Here is a 16,079-nt window from a genome sequence, read left to right on the forward strand (position 1 = left end):
TTAAAATAAAGTGTGGACAGCAGTAACGTTACTTTTGAAATGTGATGCTGAGTGAGCACACAGGGGAATTAGCTCAAATGGTAGAGCGCTCGCTTAGCATGCGAGAGGTAGCGGGATCGATGCCCGCATTCTCCATTCTAAAATTTGCATACATTTTACTTTTTAACTTGTAATTGCCATGGTTGTTGCAGAGTAAGAACAGAAAAGTCACAGATGGCTTTCAAATTTGGTGTCATTATAACAACTAAAGTGGTTTAATCAAAAGTGTTTAGGTATTCTATAGCACGTGAGAGGAATTTGATTTCTTATGCAATCTCAAAATGAAAATTTCACACCTTCCATTTTCATTTCGTATTATTTTACTTGACATTCTTTCCTCTGAAGGATGTATAAAAGTGAAGTTCCTTGCAAAACAAGAGCAGAGGAATATCCAGAAACGGTTTTCCTTAAAAAAAAATGATGAGTCTGCATACCATATTTAAGTGGGAGCCCGGCTAGCTCAGTCGGTAGAGCATGAGACTCTTAATCTCAGGGTCGTGGGTTCGAGCCCCACGTTGGGCGAAAACGAGTAGTTTTTTGCTGGATGATTGCATTGGCTCTCATAATATGGTGATTCATCTTGCATTAGACATACACTAACTCCTAAAAATTGTATCTCCCTTGGTTACTCATTCATGAGAAATGTATCTCCAAGATTAGGTAGGGCCTGAGTCTAGGTTAACATACAGTGATATCACTCCTATTCAAGTACTAAACATGCCAACCTGAAGTGTAAAACATCCCCTAGGTGTAGTTAAGGCATCAGTTAGGAGTGAACTGAACACTCATGTTATGGGCAATTAGACTTAAAATAAAGTGTGGACAGCAGTAACGTTACTTTTGAAATGTGATGCTGAGTGAGCACACAGGGGAATTAGCTCAAATGGTAGAGCGCTCGCTTAGCATGTGAGAGGTAGCGGGATCGATGCCCGCATTCTCCATACTAAAATTTGCATACATTTTACTTTTTAACTTGTAATTGCCATGGTTGTTGCAGAGTAAGAACAGAAAAGTCACAGATGGCTTTCAAATTTGGTGTCATTATAACAACTAAAGTGGTTTAATCAAAAGTGTTTAGGTATTCTATAGCACGTGAGAGGAATTTGATTTCTTATGCAATCTCAAAATGAAAATTTCACACCTTCCATTTTCATTTCGTCTTATTTTACTTGACATTCTTTCCTCTGAAGGATGTATAAAAGTGAAGTTCCTTGCAAAACAAGAGCAGAGGAATATCCAGAAACAGTTTTCCTTAATAAAAAATGATGAGTCTGCATACAATATTTAAGTGGGAGCCCGGCTAGCTCAGTCGGTAGAGCATGAGACTCTTAATCTCAGGGTCGTGGGTTCGAGCCCCACGTTGGGCGAAAACGAGTATTTTTTGCTGGATGATAGCATTGGCTCTCATAATATGGTGATTAATCTTGCATTAGACATGCACTAACTCCTAAAAATTGTATCTCCCTTGGTTACTCATTCATGAGAAATGTATATCCAAGATTAGGTAGGGCCTGAGTCTAGGTTAACATACAGTGATATCACTCCTATTCAAGTACTAAACATGCCAACCTGAAGTGTAAAACATCCCCTAGGTGTAGTTAAGGCATCAGTTAGGAGTGAACTGAACACTCATGTTATGGGCAATTAGACTTAAAATAAAGTGTGGACAGCAGTAACGTTACTTTTGAAATGTGATGCTGAGTGAGCACACAGGGGAATTAGCTCAAATGGTAGAGCGCTCGCTTAGCATGCGAGAAGTAGCGGGATCGATGCCCGCATTCTCCATTCTAAAATTTGCATACATTTTACTTTTTAACTTGTAATTGCCATGGTTGTTGCAGAGTAAGAACAGAAAAGTCACAGATGGCTTTCAAATTTGGTGTCATTATAACAACTAAAGTGGTTTAATCAAAAGTGTTTAGGTATTCTATAGCACGTGAGAGGAATTTGATTTCTTATGCAATCTCAAAATGAAAATTTCACACCTTCCATTTTCATTTCGTCTTATTTTACTTGACATTCTTTCCTCTGAAGGATGTATAAAAGTGAAGTTCCTTGCAAAACAAGAGCAGAGGAATATCCAGAAACGGTTTTCCTTAATAAAAAATGATGAGTCTGCATACCATATTTAAGTGGGAGCCCGGCTAGCTCAGTCGGTAGAGCATGAGACTCTTAATCTCAGGGTCGTGGGTTCGAGCCCCACGTTGGGCGAAAACGAGTATTTTTTGCTGGATGATTGCATTGGCTCTCATAATATGGTGATTAATCTTGCATTAGACATGCACTAACTCCTAAAAATTGTATCTCCCTTGGTTACTCATTCATGAGAAATGTATCTCCAAGATTAGGTAGGGCCTGAGTCTAGGTTAACATACAGTGATATCACTCCTATTCAAGTACTAAACATGCCAACCTGAAGTGTAAAACATCCCCTAGGTGTAGTTAAGGCATCAGTTAGGAGTGAACTGAACACTCATGTTATGGGCAATTAGACTTAAAATAAAGTGTGGACAGCAGTAACGTTACTTTTGAAATGTGATGCTGAGTGAGCACACAGGGGAATTAGCTCAAATGGTAGAGCGCTCGCTTTGCATGCGAGAGGTAGCGGGATCGATGCCCGCATTCTCCATTCTAAAATTTGCATGCATTTTACTTTTTAACTTGTAATTGCCATGGTTGTTGCAGAGTAAGAACAGAAAATTCACAGATGGCTTTCAAATTTGGTGTCATTATAACAACTAATGTGGTTCAATCAAAAGTGTTTAGGTATTCTATAGCACGTTAGAGGAATTTGATTTCTTATGCAATCTCAAAATGAAAATTTCACACCTTCCATTTTCATTTCGTCTTATTTTACTTGACATTCTTTCCTCTGAAGGATGTATAAAAGTGAAGTTCCTTGCAAAACAAGAGCAGAGGAATATCCAGAAACGGTTTTCCTTAATAAAAAATGATGAGTCTGCATACCATATTTAAGTGGGAGCCCGGCTAGCTCAGTCGGTAGAGCATGAGACTCTTAATCTCAGGGTCGTGGGTTCGAGCCCCACGTTGGGTGAAAACGAGTATTTTTTGCTGGATGATTGCATTGGCTCTCATAATATGGTGATTAATCTTGCATTAGACATGCACTAACTCCTAAAAATTGTATCTCCCTTGGTTACTCATTCATGAGAAATGTATCTCCAAGATTAGGTAGGGCCTGAGTCTAGGTTAACATACAGTGATATCACTCCTATTCAAGTACTAAACATGCCAACCTGAAGTGTAAAACATCCCCTAGGTGTAGTTAAGGCATCAGTTAGGAGTGAACTGAACACTCATGTTATGGGCAATTAGACTTATAATAAAGTGTGGACAGCAGTAACGTTACTTTTGAAATGTGATGCTGAGTGAGCACACAGGGGAATTAGCTCAAATGGTAGAGCGCTCGCTTAGCATGCGAGAGGTAGCGGGATCGATGCCCGCATTCTCCATTCTAAAATTTGCATACATTTTACTTTTTAACTTGTAATTGCCATGGTTGTTGCAGAGTAAGAACAGAAAAGTCACAGATGGCTTTCAAATTTGGTGTCATTATAACAACTAAAGTGGTTTAATCAAAAGTGTTTAGGTATTCTATTTCACGTGAGAGGAATTTGATTTCTTATGCAATCTCAAAATGAAAATTTCACACCTTCCATTTTCATTTCGTCTTATTTTACTTGACATTCTTTCCTCTGAAGGATGTATAAAAGTGAAGTTCCTTGCAAAACAAGAGCAGAGGAATATCCAGAAACAGTTTTCCTTAATAAAAAATGATGAGTCTGCATACCATATTTAAGTGGGATCCCGGCTAGCTCAGTCGGTAGAGCATGAGACTCTTAATCTCAGGGTCGTGGGTTCGAGCCCCACGTTGGGTGAAAACGAGTATTTTTTGCTGGATGATAGCATTGGCTCTCATAATATGGTGATTAATCTTGCATTAGACATGCACTAACTCCTAAAAATTGTATCTCCCTTGGTTACTCATTCATGAGAAATGTATCTCCAAGATTAGGTAGGGCCTGAGTCTAGGTTAACATACAGTGATATCACTCCTATTCAAGTACTAAACATGCCAACCTGAAGTGTAAAACATCCCCTAGGTGTAGTTAAGGCATCAGTTAGGAGTGAACTGAACACTCATGTTATGGGCAATTAGACTTAAAATAAAGTGTGGACAGCAGTAACGTTACTTTTGAAATGTGATGCTGAGTGAGCACACAGGGGAATTAGCTCAAATGGTAGAGCGCTCGCTTAGCATGCGAGAGGTAGCGGGATCGATGCCCGCATTCTCCATTCTAAAATTTGCATACATTTTACTTTTTAACTTGTAATTGCCATGGTTGTTGCAGAGTAAGAACAGAAAAGTCACAGATGGCTTTCAAATTTGGTGTCATTATAACAACTAAAGTGGTTTAATCAAAAGTGTTTAGGTATTCTATAGCACGTGAGAGGAATTTGATTTCTTATGCAATCTCAAAATGAAAATTTCACACCTTCCATTTTCATTTCGTCTTATTTTACTTGACATTCTTTCCTCTGAAGGATGTATAAAAGTGAAGTTCCTTGCAAAACAAGAGCAGAGGAATATCCAGAAACGGTTTTCCTTAATAAAAAATGATGAGTCTGCATACCATATTTAAGTGGGAGCCCGGCTAGCTCAGTCGGTAGAGCATGAGACTCTTAATCTCAGGGTCGTGGGTTCGAGCCCCACGTTGGGCGAAAACGAGTATTTTTTGCTGGATGATTGCATTGGCTCTCATAATATGGTGATTAATCTTGCATTAGACATGCACTAACTCCTAAAAATTGTATCTCCCTTGGTTACTCATTCATGAGAAATGTATCTCCAAGATTAGGTAGGGCCTGAGTCTAGGTTAACATACAGTGATATCACTCCTATTCAAGTACTAAACATGCCAACCTGAAGTGTAAAACATCCCCTAGGTGTAGTTAAGGCATCAGTTAGGAGTGAACTGAACACTCATGTTATGGGCAATTAGACTTAAAATAAAGTGTGGACAGCAGTAACGTTACTTTTGAAATGTGATGCTGAGTGAGAACACAGGGGAATTAGCTCAAATGGTAGAGCGCTCGCTTAGCATGCGACAGGTAGCGGGATCGATGCCCGCATTCTCCATTCTAAAATGTGCATACATTTTACTTTTTAACTTGTAATTGCCATGGTTGTTGCAGAGTAAGAACAGAAAAGTCACAGATGGCTTTCAAATTTGGTGTCATTATAACAACTAAAGTGGTTTAATCAAAAGTGTTTAGGTATTCTATAGCACGTGAGAGGAATTTGATTTCTTATGCAATCTCAAAATGAAAATTTCACACCTTCCATTTTCATTTCGTCTTATTTTACTTGACATTCTTTCCTCTGAAGGATGTATAAAAGTGAAGTTCCTTGCAAAACAAGAGCAGAGGAATATCCAGAAACAGTTTTCCTTAACAAAAAATGATGAGTCTGCATACCATATTTAAGTGGGAGCCCGGCTAGCTCAGTCGCTAGAGCATGAGACTCTTAATCTCAGGGTCGTGGGTTCGAGCCCCACGTTGGGCGAAAACGAGTATTTTTTGCTGGATGATAGCATTGGCTCTCATAATATGGTGATTAATCTTGCATTAGACATGCACTAACTCCTAAAAATTGTATCTCCCTTGGTTACTCATTCATGAGAAATGTATCTCCAAGATTAGGTAGGGCCTGAGTCTAGGTTAACATACAGTGATATCACTCCTATTCAAGTACTAAACATGCCAACCTGAAGTGTAAAACATCCCCTAGGTGTAGTTAAGGCATCAGTTAGGAGTGAACTGAACACTCATGTTATGGGCAATTAGACTTAAAATAAAGTGTGGACAGCAGTAACGTTACTTTTGAAATGTGATGCTGAGTGAGCACACAGGGGAATTAGCTCAAATGGTAGAGCGCTCGCTTAGCATGCGAGAGGTAGCGGGATCGATGCCCGCATTCTCCATTCTAAAATTTGCATACATTTTACTTTTTAACTTGTAATTGCCATGGTTGTTGCAGAGTAAGAACAGAAAAGTCACAGATGGCTTTCAAATTTGGTGTCATTATAACAACTAAAGTGGTTTAATCAAAAGTGTTTAGGTATTCTATTTCACGTGAGAGGAATTTGATTTCTTATGCAATCTCAAAATGAAAATTTCACACCTTCCATTTTCATTTCGTCTTATTTTACTTGACATTCTTTCCTCTGAAGGATGTATAAAAGTGAAGTTCCTTGCAAAACAAGAGCAGAGGAATATCCAGAAACAGTTTTCCTTAATAAAAAAAGATGAGTCTGCATACCATATTTAAGTGGGATCCCGGCTAGCTCAGTCGGTAGAGCATGAGACTCTTAATCTCAGGGTCGTGGGTTCGAGCCCCACGTTGGGCGAAAACGAGTATTTTTTGCTGGATGATAGCATTGGCTCTCATAATATGGTGATTAATCTTGCATTAGACATGCACTAACTCCTAAAAATTGTATCTCCCTTGGTTACTCATTCATGAGAAATGTATCTCCAAGATTAGGTAGGGCCTGAGTCTAGGTTAACATACAGTGATATCACTCCTATTCAAGTACTAAACATGCCAACCTGAAGTGTAAAACATCCCCTAGGTGTAGTTAAGGCATCAGTTAGGAGTGAACTGAACACTCATGTTATGGGCAATTAGACTTAAAATAAAGTGTGGACAGCAGTAACGTTACTTTTGAAATGTGATGCTGAGTGAGCACACAGCGGAATTAGCTCAAATGGTAGAGGGCTCGCTTAGCATGCGAGAGGTAGCGGGATCGATGCCCGCATTCTCCATTCTAAAATTTGCATACATTTTACTTTTTAACTTGTAATTGCCATGGTTGTTGCAGAGTAAGAACAGAAAAGTCACAGATGGCTTTCAAATTTGGTGTCATTATAACAACTAAAGTGGTTTAATCAAAAGTGTTTAGGTATTCTATAGCACGTGAGAGGAATTTGATTTCTTATGCAATCTCAAAATGAAAATTTCACACCTTCCATTTTCATTTCGTCTTATTTTACTTGACATTCTTTCCTCTGAAGGATGTATAAAAGTGAAGTTCCTTGCAAAACAAGAGAAGAGGAATATCCAGAAACGGTTTTCCTTAATAAAAAATGATGAGTCTGCATACCATATTTAAGTGGGAGCCCGGCTAGCTCAGTCGGTAGAGCATGAGACTCTTAATCTCAGGGTCGTGGGTTCGAGCCCCACGTTGGGCGAAAACAAGTATTTTTTGCTGGATGATTGCATTGGCTCTCATAATATGGTGATTAATCTTGCATTAGACATGCACTAACTCCTAAAAATTGTATCTCCCTTGGTTACTCATTCATGAGAAATGTATCTCCAAGATTAGGTAGGGCCTGAGTCTAGGTTAACATACAGTGATATCACTCCTATTCAAGTACTAAACATGCCAACCTGAAGTGTAAAACATCCCCTAGGTGTAGTTAAGGCATCAGTTAGGAGTGAACTGAACACTCATGTTATGGGCAATTAGACTTAAAATAAAGTGTGGACAGCAGTAACGTTACTTTTGAAATGTGATGCTGAGTGAGCACACAGGGGAATTAGCTCAAATGGTAGAGCGCTCGCTTAGCATGCGAGAGGTAGCGGGATCGATGCCCGCATTCTCCATTCTAAAATTTGCATACATTTTACTTTTTAACTTGTAATTGCCATGGTTGTTGCAGAGTAAGAACAGAAAAGTCACAGATGGCTTTCAAATTTGGTGTCATTATAACAACTAAAGTGGTTTAATCAAAAGTGTTTAGGTATTCTATAGCACGTGAGAGGAATTTGATTTCTTATGCAATCTCAAAATGAAAATTTCACACCTTCCATTTTCATTTCGTCTTATTTTACTTGACATTCTTTCCTCTGAAGGATGTATAAAAGTGAAGTTCCTTGCAAAACAAGAGCAGAGGAATATCCAGAAACGGTTTTCCTTAATAAAAAATGATGAGTCTGCATACCATATTTAAGTGGGAGCCCGGCTAGCTCAGTCGGTAGAGCATGAGACTCTTAATCTCAGGGTCGTGGGTTCGAGCCCCACGTTGGGCAAAAACGAGTATTTTTTTGCTGGATGATTGCATTGGCTCTCATAATATGGTGATTAATCTTGCATTAGACATGCACTAACTCCTAAAAATTGTATCTCCCTTGGTTACTCATTCATGAGAAATGTATCTCCAAGATTAGGAAGGGCCTGAGTCTAGGTTAACATACAGTGATATCACTCCTATTCAAGTACTAAACATGCCAACCTGAAGTGTAAAACATCCCCTAGGTGTAGTTAAGGCATCAGTTAGGAGTGAACTGAACACTCATGTTATGGGCAATTAGACTTAAAATAAAGTGTGGACAGCAGTAACGTTACTTTTGAAATGTGATGTTGAGTGAGCACACAGGGGAATTAGCTCAAATGGTAGAGCGCTCGCTTAGCATGCGAGAAGTAGCGGGATCGATGCCCGCATTCTCCATTCTAAAATTTGCATACATTTTACTTTTTAACTTGTAATTGCCATGGTTGTTGCAGAGTAAGAACAGAAAAGTCACAGATGGCTTTCAAATTTGGTGTCATTATAACAACTAAAGTGGTTTAATCAAAAGTGTTTAGGTATTCTATAGCACGTGAGAGGAATTTGATTTCTTATGCAATCTCAAAATGAAAATTTCACACCTTCCATTTTCATTTCGTCTTATTTTACTTGACATTCTTTCCTCTGAAGGATGTATAAAAGTGAAGTTCCTTGCAAAACAAGAGCAGAGGAATATCCAGAAACGGTTTTCCTTAATAAAAAATGATGAGTCTGCATACCATATTTAAGTGGGAGCCCGGCTAGCTCAGTCGGTAGAGCATGAGACTCTTAATCTCAGGGTCGTGGGTTTGAGCCCCACGTTGGGCAAAAACGAGTATTTTTTGCTGGATGATAGCATTGGCTCTCATAATATGGTGATTAATCTTGCATTAGACATGCACTAACTCCTAAAAATTGTATCTCCCTTGGTTACTCATTCATGAGAAATGTATCTCCAAGATTAGGTAGGGCCTGAGTCTAGGTTAACATACAGTGATATCACTCCTATTCAAGTACTAAACATGCCAACCTGAAGTATAAAACATCCCCTAGGTGTAGTTAAGGCATCAGTTAGGAGTGAACTGAACACTCATGTTATGGGCAATTAGACTTAAAATAAAGTGTGGACAGCAGTAACGTTACTTTTGAAATGTGATGCTGAGTGAGCACACAGGGGAATTAGCTCAAATGGTAGAGCGCTCGCTTAGCATGCGAGAGGTAGCGGGATCGATGCCCGCATTCTCCATTCTAAAATTTGCATACATTTTACTTTTTAACTTGTAATTGCCATGGTTGTTGCAGAGTAAGAACAGAAAAGTCACAGATGGCTTTCAAATTTGGTGTCATTATAACAACTAAAGTGGTTTAATCAAAAGTGTTTAGGTATTCTATAGCACGTGAGAGGAATTTGATTTCTTATGCAATCTCAAAATGAAAATTTCACACCTTCCATTTTCATTTCGTCTTATTTTACTTGACATTCTTTCCTCTGAAGGATGTATAAAAGTGAAGTTCCTTGCAAAACAAGAGCAGAGGAATATCCAGAAACGGTTTTCCTTAAAAAAAAATGATGAGTCTGCATACCATATTTAAGTGGGAGCCCGGCTAGCTCAGTCGGTAGAGCATGAGACTCTTAATCTCAGGGTCGTGGGTTCGAGCCCCACGTTGGGCGAAAACGAGTATTTTTTGCTGGATGATTGCATTGGCTCTCATAATATGGTGATTAATCTTGCATTAGACATGCACTAACTCCTAAAAATTGTATCTCCCTTGGTTACTCATTCATGAGAAATGTATCTCCAAGATTAGGTAGGGCCTGAGTCTAGGTTAACATACAGTGATATCACTCCTATTCAAGTACTAAAACATCCCCTAGGTGTAGTTAAGGCATCAGTTAGGAGTGAACTGAACACTCATGTTATGGGCAATTAGACTTAAAATAAAGTGTGGACAGCAGTAACGTTACTTTTGAAATGTGATGCTGAGTGAGCACACAGGGGAATTAGCTCAAATGGTAGAGCGCTCGCTTAGCATACGAGAGGTAGCGGGATCGATGCCCGCATTCTCCATTCTAAAATTTGCATACATTTTACTTTTTAACTTGTAATTGCCATGGTTGTTGCAGAGTAAGAACAGAAAAGTCACAGATGGCTTTCAAATTTGGTGTCATTATAACAACTAAAGTGGTTTAATCAAAAGTGTTTAGGTATTCTATAGCACGTGAGAGGAATTTGATTTCTTATGCAATCTCAAAATGAAAATTTCACACCTTCCATTTTCATTTCGTCTTATTTTACTTGACATTCTTTCCTCTGAAGGATGTATAAAAGTGAAGTTCCTTGCAAAACAAGAGCAGAGGAATATCCAGAAAAGGTTTTCCTTAATAAAAAATGATGAGTCTGCATACCATATTTAAGTGGGAGCCCGGCTAGCTCAGTCGGTAGAGCATGAGACTCTTAATCTCAGGGTCGTGGGTTCGAGCCCCACGTTGGGCGAAAACGAATATTTTTTGCTGGATGATTGCATTGGCTCTCATAATATGGTGATTAATCTTGCATTAGACATGCACTAACTCCTAAAAATTGTATCTCCCTTGGTTACTCATTCATGAGAAATGTATCTCCAAGATTAGGTAGGGCCTGAGTCTAGGTTAACATACAGTGATATCACTCCTATTCAAGTACTAAACATGCCAACCTGAAGTGTAAAACATCCCCTAGGTGTAGTTAAGGCATCAGTTAGGAGTGAACTGAACACTCATGTTATGGGCAATTAGACTTAAAATAAAGTGTGGACAGCAGTAACGTTACTTTTGAAATGTGATGCTGAGTGAGCACACAGGGGAATTAGCTCAAATGGTAGAGCGCTCGCTTAGCATGCGAGAGGTAGCGGGATCGATGCCCGCATTCTCCATTCTAAAATTTGCATACATTTTACTTTTTAACTTGTAATTGCCATGGTTGTTGCAGAGTAAGAACAGAAAAGTCACAGATGGCTTTCAAATTTGGTGTCATTATAACAACTAAAGTGGTTTAATCAAAAGTGTTTAGGTATTCTATAGCACGTGAGAGGAATTTGATTTCTTATGCAATCTCAAAATGAAAATTTCACACCTTCCATTTTCATTTCGTCTTATTTTACTTGACATTCTTTCCTCTGAAGGATGTATAAAAGTGAAGTTCCTTGCAAAACAAGAGCAGAGGAATATCCAGAAACGGTTTTCCTTAATAAAAAATGATGAGTCTGCATACCATATTTAAGTGGGAGCCCGGCTAGCTCAGTCGGTAGAGCATGAGACTCTTAATCTCAGGGTCGTGGGTTTGAGCCCCACGTTGGGCAAAAACGAGTATTTTTTGCTGGATGATAGCATTGGCTCTCATAATATGGTGATTAATCTTGCATTAGACATGCACTAACTCCTAAAAATTGTATCTCCCTTGGTTACTCATTCATGAGAAATGTATCTCCAAGATTAGGTAGGGCCTGAGTCTAGGTTAACATACAGTGATATCACTCCTATTCAAGTACTAAACATGCCAACCTGAAGTATAAAACATCCCCTAGGTGTAGTTAAGGCATCAGTTAGGAGTGAACTGAACACTCATGTTATGGGCAATTAGACTTAAAATAAAGTGTGGACAGCAGTAACGTTACTTTTGAAATGTGATGCTGAGTGAGCACACAGGGGAATTAGCTCAAATGGTAGAGCGCTCGCTCAGCATGCGAGAGGTAGCGGGATCGATGCCCGCATTCTCCATTCTAAAATTTGCATACATTTTACTTTTTAACTTGTAATTGCCATGGTTGTTGCAGAGTAAGAACAGAAAAGTCACAGATGGCTTTCAAATTTGGTGTCATTATAACAACTAAAGTGGTTTAATCAAAAGTGTTTAGGTATTCTATAGCACGTGAGAGGAATTTGATTTCTTATGCAATCTCAAAATGAAAATTTCACACCTTCCATTTTCATTTCGTCTTATTTTACTTGACATTCTTTCCTCTGAAGGATGTATAAAAGTGAAGTTCCTTGCAAAACAAGAGCAGAGGAATATCCAGAAACGGTTTTCCTTAATAAAAAATGATGAGTCTGCATACCATATTTAAGTGGGAGCCCGGCTAGCTCAGTCGGTAGAGCATGAGACTCTTAATCTCAGGGTCGTGGGTTCGAGCCCCACGTTGGGCGAAAACGAGTATTTTTTGCTGGATGATTGCATTGGCTCTCATAATATGGTGATTAATCTTGCATTAGACATGCACTAACTCCTAAAAATTGTATCTCCCTTGGTTACTCATTCATGAGAAATGTATCTCCAAGATTAGGTAGGGCCTGAGTCTAGGTTAACATACAGTGATTTCACTCCTATTCAAGTACTAAAACATCCCCTAGGTGTAGTTAAGGCATCAGTTAGGAGTGAACTGAACACTCATGTTATGGGCAATTAGACTTAAAATAAAGTGTGGACAGCAGTAACGTTACTTTTGAAATGTGATGCTGAGTGAGCACACAGGGGAATTAGCTCAAATGGTAGAGCGCTCGCTTAGCATACGAGAGGTAGCGGGATCGATGCCCGCATTCTCCATTCTAAAATTTGCATACATTTTACTTTTTAACTTGTAATTGCCATGGTTGTTGCAGAGTAAGAACAGAAAAGTCACAGATGGCTTTCAAATTTGGTGTCATTATAACAACTAAAGTGGTTTAATCAAAAGTGTTTAGGTATTCTATAGCACGTGAGAGGAATTTGATTTCTTATGCAATCTCAAAATGAAAATTTCACACCTTCCATTTTCATTTCGTCTTATTTTACTTGACATTCTTTCCTCTGAAGGATGTATAAAAGTGAAGTTCCTTGCAAAACAAGAGCAGAGGAATATCCAGAAAAGGTTTTCCTTAATAAAAAATGATGAGTCTGCATACCATATTTAAGTGGGAGCCCGGCTAGCTCAGTCGGTAGAGCATGAGACTCTTAATCTCAGGGTCGTGGGTTCGAGCCCCACGTTGGGCGAAAACGAGTATTTTTTGCTGGATGATTGCATTGGCTCTCATAATATGGTGATTAATCTTGCATTAGACATGCACTAACTCCTAAAAATTGTATCTCCCTTGGTTACTCATTCATGAGAAATGTATCTCCAAGATTAGGTAGGGCCTGAGTCTAGGTTAACATACAGTGATATCACTCCTATTCAAGTACTAAACATGCCAACCTGAAGTGTAAAACATCCCCTAGGTGTAGTTAAGGCATCAGTTAGGAGTGAACTGAACACTCATGTTATGGGCAATTAGACTTAAAATAAAGTGTGGACAGCAGTAACGTTACTTTTGAAATGTGATGCTGAGTGAGCACACAGGGGAATTAGCTCAAATGGTAGAGCGCTCGCTTAGCATGCGAGAGGTAGCGGGATCGATGCCCGCATTCTCCATTCTAAAATTTGCATACATTTTACTTTTTAACTTGTAATTGCCATGGTTGTTGCAGAGTAAGAACAGAAAAGTCACAGATGGCTTTCAAATTTGGTGTCATTATAACAACTAAAGTGGTTTAATCAAAAGTGTTTAGGTATTCTATAGCACGTGAGAGGAATTTGATTTCTTATGCAATCTCAAAATGAAAATTTCACACCTTCCATTTTCATTTCGTCTTATTTTACTTGACATTCTTTCCTCTGAAGGATGTATAAAAGTGAAGTTCCTTGCAAAACAAGATCAGAGGAATATCCAGAAACAGTTTTCCTTAATAAAAAATGATGAGTCTGCATACCATATTTAAGTGGGAGCCCGGCTAGCTCAGTCGGTAGAGCATGAGACTCTTAATCTCAGGGTCATAATATGGTGATTAATCTTGCATTAGACATGCACTAACTCCTAAAAATTGTATCTCCCTTGGTTACTCATTCATGAGAAATGTATCTCCAAGATTAGGTAGGGCCTGAGTCTAGGTTAACATACAGTGATATCACTCCTATTCAAGTACTAAACATGCCAACCTGAAGTGTAAAACATCCCCTAGGTGTAGTTAAGGCATCAGTTAGGAGTGAACTGAACACTCATGTTATGGGCAATTAGACTTAAAATAAAGTGTGGACAGCAGTAACGTTACTTTTGAAATGTGATGCTGAGTGAGCACACAGGGGAATTAGCTCAAATGGTAGAGCGCTCGCTTAGCATACGAGAGGTAGCGGGATCGATGCCCGCATTCTCCATTCTAAAATTTGCGGTCATTTTACTTTTTAACTTGTAATTGCCATGGTTGTTGCAGAGTAAGAACAGAAAAGTCACAGATGGCTTTCAAATTTGGTGTCATTATAACAACTAAAGTGGTTTAATCAAAAGTGTTTAGGTATTCTATAGCACGTGAGAGGAATTTGATTTCTTATGCAATCTCAAAATGAAAATTTCACACCTTCCATTTTCATTTCGTCTTATTTTACTTGACATTCTTTCCTCTGAAGGATGTATAAAAGTGAAGTTCCTTGCAAAACAAGAGCAGAGGAATATCCAGAAAAGGTTTTCCTTAATAAAAAATGATGAGTCTGCATACCATATTTAAGTGGGAGCCCGGCTAGCTCAGTCGGTAGAGCATGAGACTCTTAATCTCAGGGTCGTGGGTTCGAGCCCCACGTTGGGCGAAAACGAGTATTTTTTGCTGGATGATTGCATTGGCTCTCATAATATGGTGATTAATCTTGCATTAGACATGCACTAACTCCTAAAAATTGTATCTCCCTTGGTTACTCATTCATGAGAAATGTATCTCCAAGATTAGGTAGGGCCTGAGTCTAGGTTAACATACAGTGATATCACTCCTATTCAAGTACTAAACATGCCAACCTGAAGTGTAAAACATCCCCTAGGTGTAGTTAAGGCATCAGTTAGGAGTGAACTGAACACTCATGTTATGGGCAATTAGACTTAAAATAAAGTGTGGACAGCAGTAACGTTACTTTTGAAATGTGATGCTGAGTGAGCACACAGGGGAATTAGCTCAAATGGTAGAGCGCTCGCTTAGCATGCGAGAGGTAGCGGGATCGATGCCCGCATTCTCCATTCTAAAATTTGCATACATTTTACTTTTTAACTTGTAATTGCCATGGTTGTTGCAGAGTAAGAACAGAAAAGTCACAGATGGCTTTCAAATTTGGTGTCATTATAACAACTAAAGTGGTTTAATCAAAAGTGTTTAGGTATTCTATAGCACGTGAGAGGAATTTGATTTCTTATGCAATCTCAAAATGAAAATTTCACACCTTCCATTTTCATTTCGTCTTATTTTACTTGACATTCTTTCCTCTGAAGGATGTATAAAAGTGAAGTTCCTTGCAAAACAAGATCAGAGGAATATCCAGAAACAGTTTTCCTTAATAAAAAATGATGAGTCTGCATACCATATTTAAGTGGGAGCCCGGCTAGCTCAGTCGGTGGAGCATGAGACTCTTAATCTCAGGGTCATAATATGGTGATTAATCTTGCATTAGACATGCACTAACTCCTAAAAATTGTATCTCCCTTGGTTACTCATTCATGAGAAATGTATCTCCAAGATTAGGTAGGGCCTGAGTCTAGGTTAACATACAGTGATATCACTCCTATTCAAGTACTAAACATGCCAACCTGAAGTGTAAAACATCCCCTAGGTGTAGTTAAGGCATCAGTTAGGAGTGAACTGAACACTCATGTTATGGGCAATTAGACTTAAAATAAAGTGTGGACAGCAGTAACGTTACTTTTGAAATGTGATGCTGAGTGAGCACACAGGGGAATTAGCTCAAATGGTAGAGCGCTCGCTTAGCATGCGAGAGGTAGCGGGATCGATGCCCGCATTCTCCATTCTAAAATTTGCATACATTTTACTTTTTAACTTGTAATTGCCATGGTTGTTGCAGAGTAAGAACAGAAAAGTCAC

At 38.8% G+C, this 16,079-nt stretch overlaps 21 non-coding genes across 21 annotated transcripts; all 21 read left to right on the forward strand.

Annotated features, from left to right (window-relative positions):
• The first annotated feature begins 62 nt into the window (after window positions 1–62).
• Window positions 63–135, forward strand: TRNAA-AGC (transfer RNA alanine (anticodon AGC)). The gene has a single exon. It is a non-coding gene; the product is annotated as a tRNA-Ala (tRNA).
• Window positions 136–488: 353 nt separating this feature from the next.
• Window positions 489–561, forward strand: TRNAK-CUU (transfer RNA lysine (anticodon CUU)). The gene has a single exon. It is a non-coding gene; the product is annotated as a tRNA-Lys (tRNA).
• A 772-nt stretch (window positions 562–1,333) lies between these two features.
• On the forward strand, window positions 1,334–1,406 carry TRNAK-CUU (transfer RNA lysine (anticodon CUU)). The gene has a single exon. It is a non-coding gene; the product is annotated as a tRNA-Lys (tRNA).
• Window positions 1,407–2,177: 771 nt separating this feature from the next.
• On the forward strand, window positions 2,178–2,250 carry TRNAK-CUU (transfer RNA lysine (anticodon CUU)). The gene has a single exon. It is a non-coding gene; the product is annotated as a tRNA-Lys (tRNA).
• A 1,189-nt stretch (window positions 2,251–3,439) lies between these two features.
• TRNAA-AGC (transfer RNA alanine (anticodon AGC)) lies at window positions 3,440–3,512 on the forward strand. Its single transcript has one exon. It is a non-coding gene; the product is annotated as a tRNA-Ala (tRNA).
• A 771-nt stretch (window positions 3,513–4,283) lies between these two features.
• TRNAA-AGC (transfer RNA alanine (anticodon AGC)) lies at window positions 4,284–4,356 on the forward strand. Its single transcript has one exon. It is a non-coding gene; the product is annotated as a tRNA-Ala (tRNA).
• A 353-nt stretch (window positions 4,357–4,709) lies between these two features.
• TRNAK-CUU (transfer RNA lysine (anticodon CUU)) lies at window positions 4,710–4,782 on the forward strand. Its single transcript has one exon. It is a non-coding gene; the product is annotated as a tRNA-Lys (tRNA).
• Window positions 4,783–5,971: 1,189 nt separating this feature from the next.
• On the forward strand, window positions 5,972–6,044 carry TRNAA-AGC (transfer RNA alanine (anticodon AGC)). Its single transcript has one exon. It is a non-coding gene; the product is annotated as a tRNA-Ala (tRNA).
• A 1,197-nt stretch (window positions 6,045–7,241) lies between these two features.
• On the forward strand, window positions 7,242–7,314 carry TRNAK-CUU (transfer RNA lysine (anticodon CUU)). The gene has a single exon. It is a non-coding gene; the product is annotated as a tRNA-Lys (tRNA).
• A 345-nt stretch (window positions 7,315–7,659) lies between these two features.
• Window positions 7,660–7,732, forward strand: TRNAA-AGC (transfer RNA alanine (anticodon AGC)). The gene has a single exon. It is a non-coding gene; the product is annotated as a tRNA-Ala (tRNA).
• A 353-nt stretch (window positions 7,733–8,085) lies between these two features.
• Window positions 8,086–8,158, forward strand: TRNAK-CUU (transfer RNA lysine (anticodon CUU)). Its single transcript has one exon. It is a non-coding gene; the product is annotated as a tRNA-Lys (tRNA).
• A 1,190-nt stretch (window positions 8,159–9,348) lies between these two features.
• TRNAA-AGC (transfer RNA alanine (anticodon AGC)) lies at window positions 9,349–9,421 on the forward strand. The gene has a single exon. It is a non-coding gene; the product is annotated as a tRNA-Ala (tRNA).
• A 353-nt stretch (window positions 9,422–9,774) lies between these two features.
• On the forward strand, window positions 9,775–9,847 carry TRNAK-CUU (transfer RNA lysine (anticodon CUU)). The gene has a single exon. It is a non-coding gene; the product is annotated as a tRNA-Lys (tRNA).
• Window positions 9,848–10,597: 750 nt separating this feature from the next.
• Window positions 10,598–10,670, forward strand: TRNAK-CUU (transfer RNA lysine (anticodon CUU)). Its single transcript has one exon. It is a non-coding gene; the product is annotated as a tRNA-Lys (tRNA).
• A 345-nt stretch (window positions 10,671–11,015) lies between these two features.
• Window positions 11,016–11,088, forward strand: TRNAA-AGC (transfer RNA alanine (anticodon AGC)). The gene has a single exon. It is a non-coding gene; the product is annotated as a tRNA-Ala (tRNA).
• A 1,197-nt stretch (window positions 11,089–12,285) lies between these two features.
• On the forward strand, window positions 12,286–12,358 carry TRNAK-CUU (transfer RNA lysine (anticodon CUU)). The gene has a single exon. It is a non-coding gene; the product is annotated as a tRNA-Lys (tRNA).
• Window positions 12,359–13,108: 750 nt separating this feature from the next.
• On the forward strand, window positions 13,109–13,181 carry TRNAK-CUU (transfer RNA lysine (anticodon CUU)). The gene has a single exon. It is a non-coding gene; the product is annotated as a tRNA-Lys (tRNA).
• Window positions 13,182–13,526: 345 nt separating this feature from the next.
• On the forward strand, window positions 13,527–13,599 carry TRNAA-AGC (transfer RNA alanine (anticodon AGC)). Its single transcript has one exon. It is a non-coding gene; the product is annotated as a tRNA-Ala (tRNA).
• A 1,133-nt stretch (window positions 13,600–14,732) lies between these two features.
• Window positions 14,733–14,805, forward strand: TRNAK-CUU (transfer RNA lysine (anticodon CUU)). Its single transcript has one exon. It is a non-coding gene; the product is annotated as a tRNA-Lys (tRNA).
• A 345-nt stretch (window positions 14,806–15,150) lies between these two features.
• TRNAA-AGC (transfer RNA alanine (anticodon AGC)) lies at window positions 15,151–15,223 on the forward strand. The gene has a single exon. It is a non-coding gene; the product is annotated as a tRNA-Ala (tRNA).
• A 707-nt stretch (window positions 15,224–15,930) lies between these two features.
• Window positions 15,931–16,003, forward strand: TRNAA-AGC (transfer RNA alanine (anticodon AGC)). Its single transcript has one exon. It is a non-coding gene; the product is annotated as a tRNA-Ala (tRNA).
• The last annotated feature ends 76 nt before the right edge of the window (window positions 16,004–16,079 follow it).

This window comes from Triturus cristatus, chromosome 4_1 (genome assembly GCF_964204655.1).
Source record: "Triturus cristatus chromosome 4_1, aTriCri1.1, whole genome shotgun sequence".
Lineage (NCBI taxonomy): Eukaryota > Metazoa > Chordata > Amphibia > Caudata > Salamandridae > Triturus > Triturus cristatus.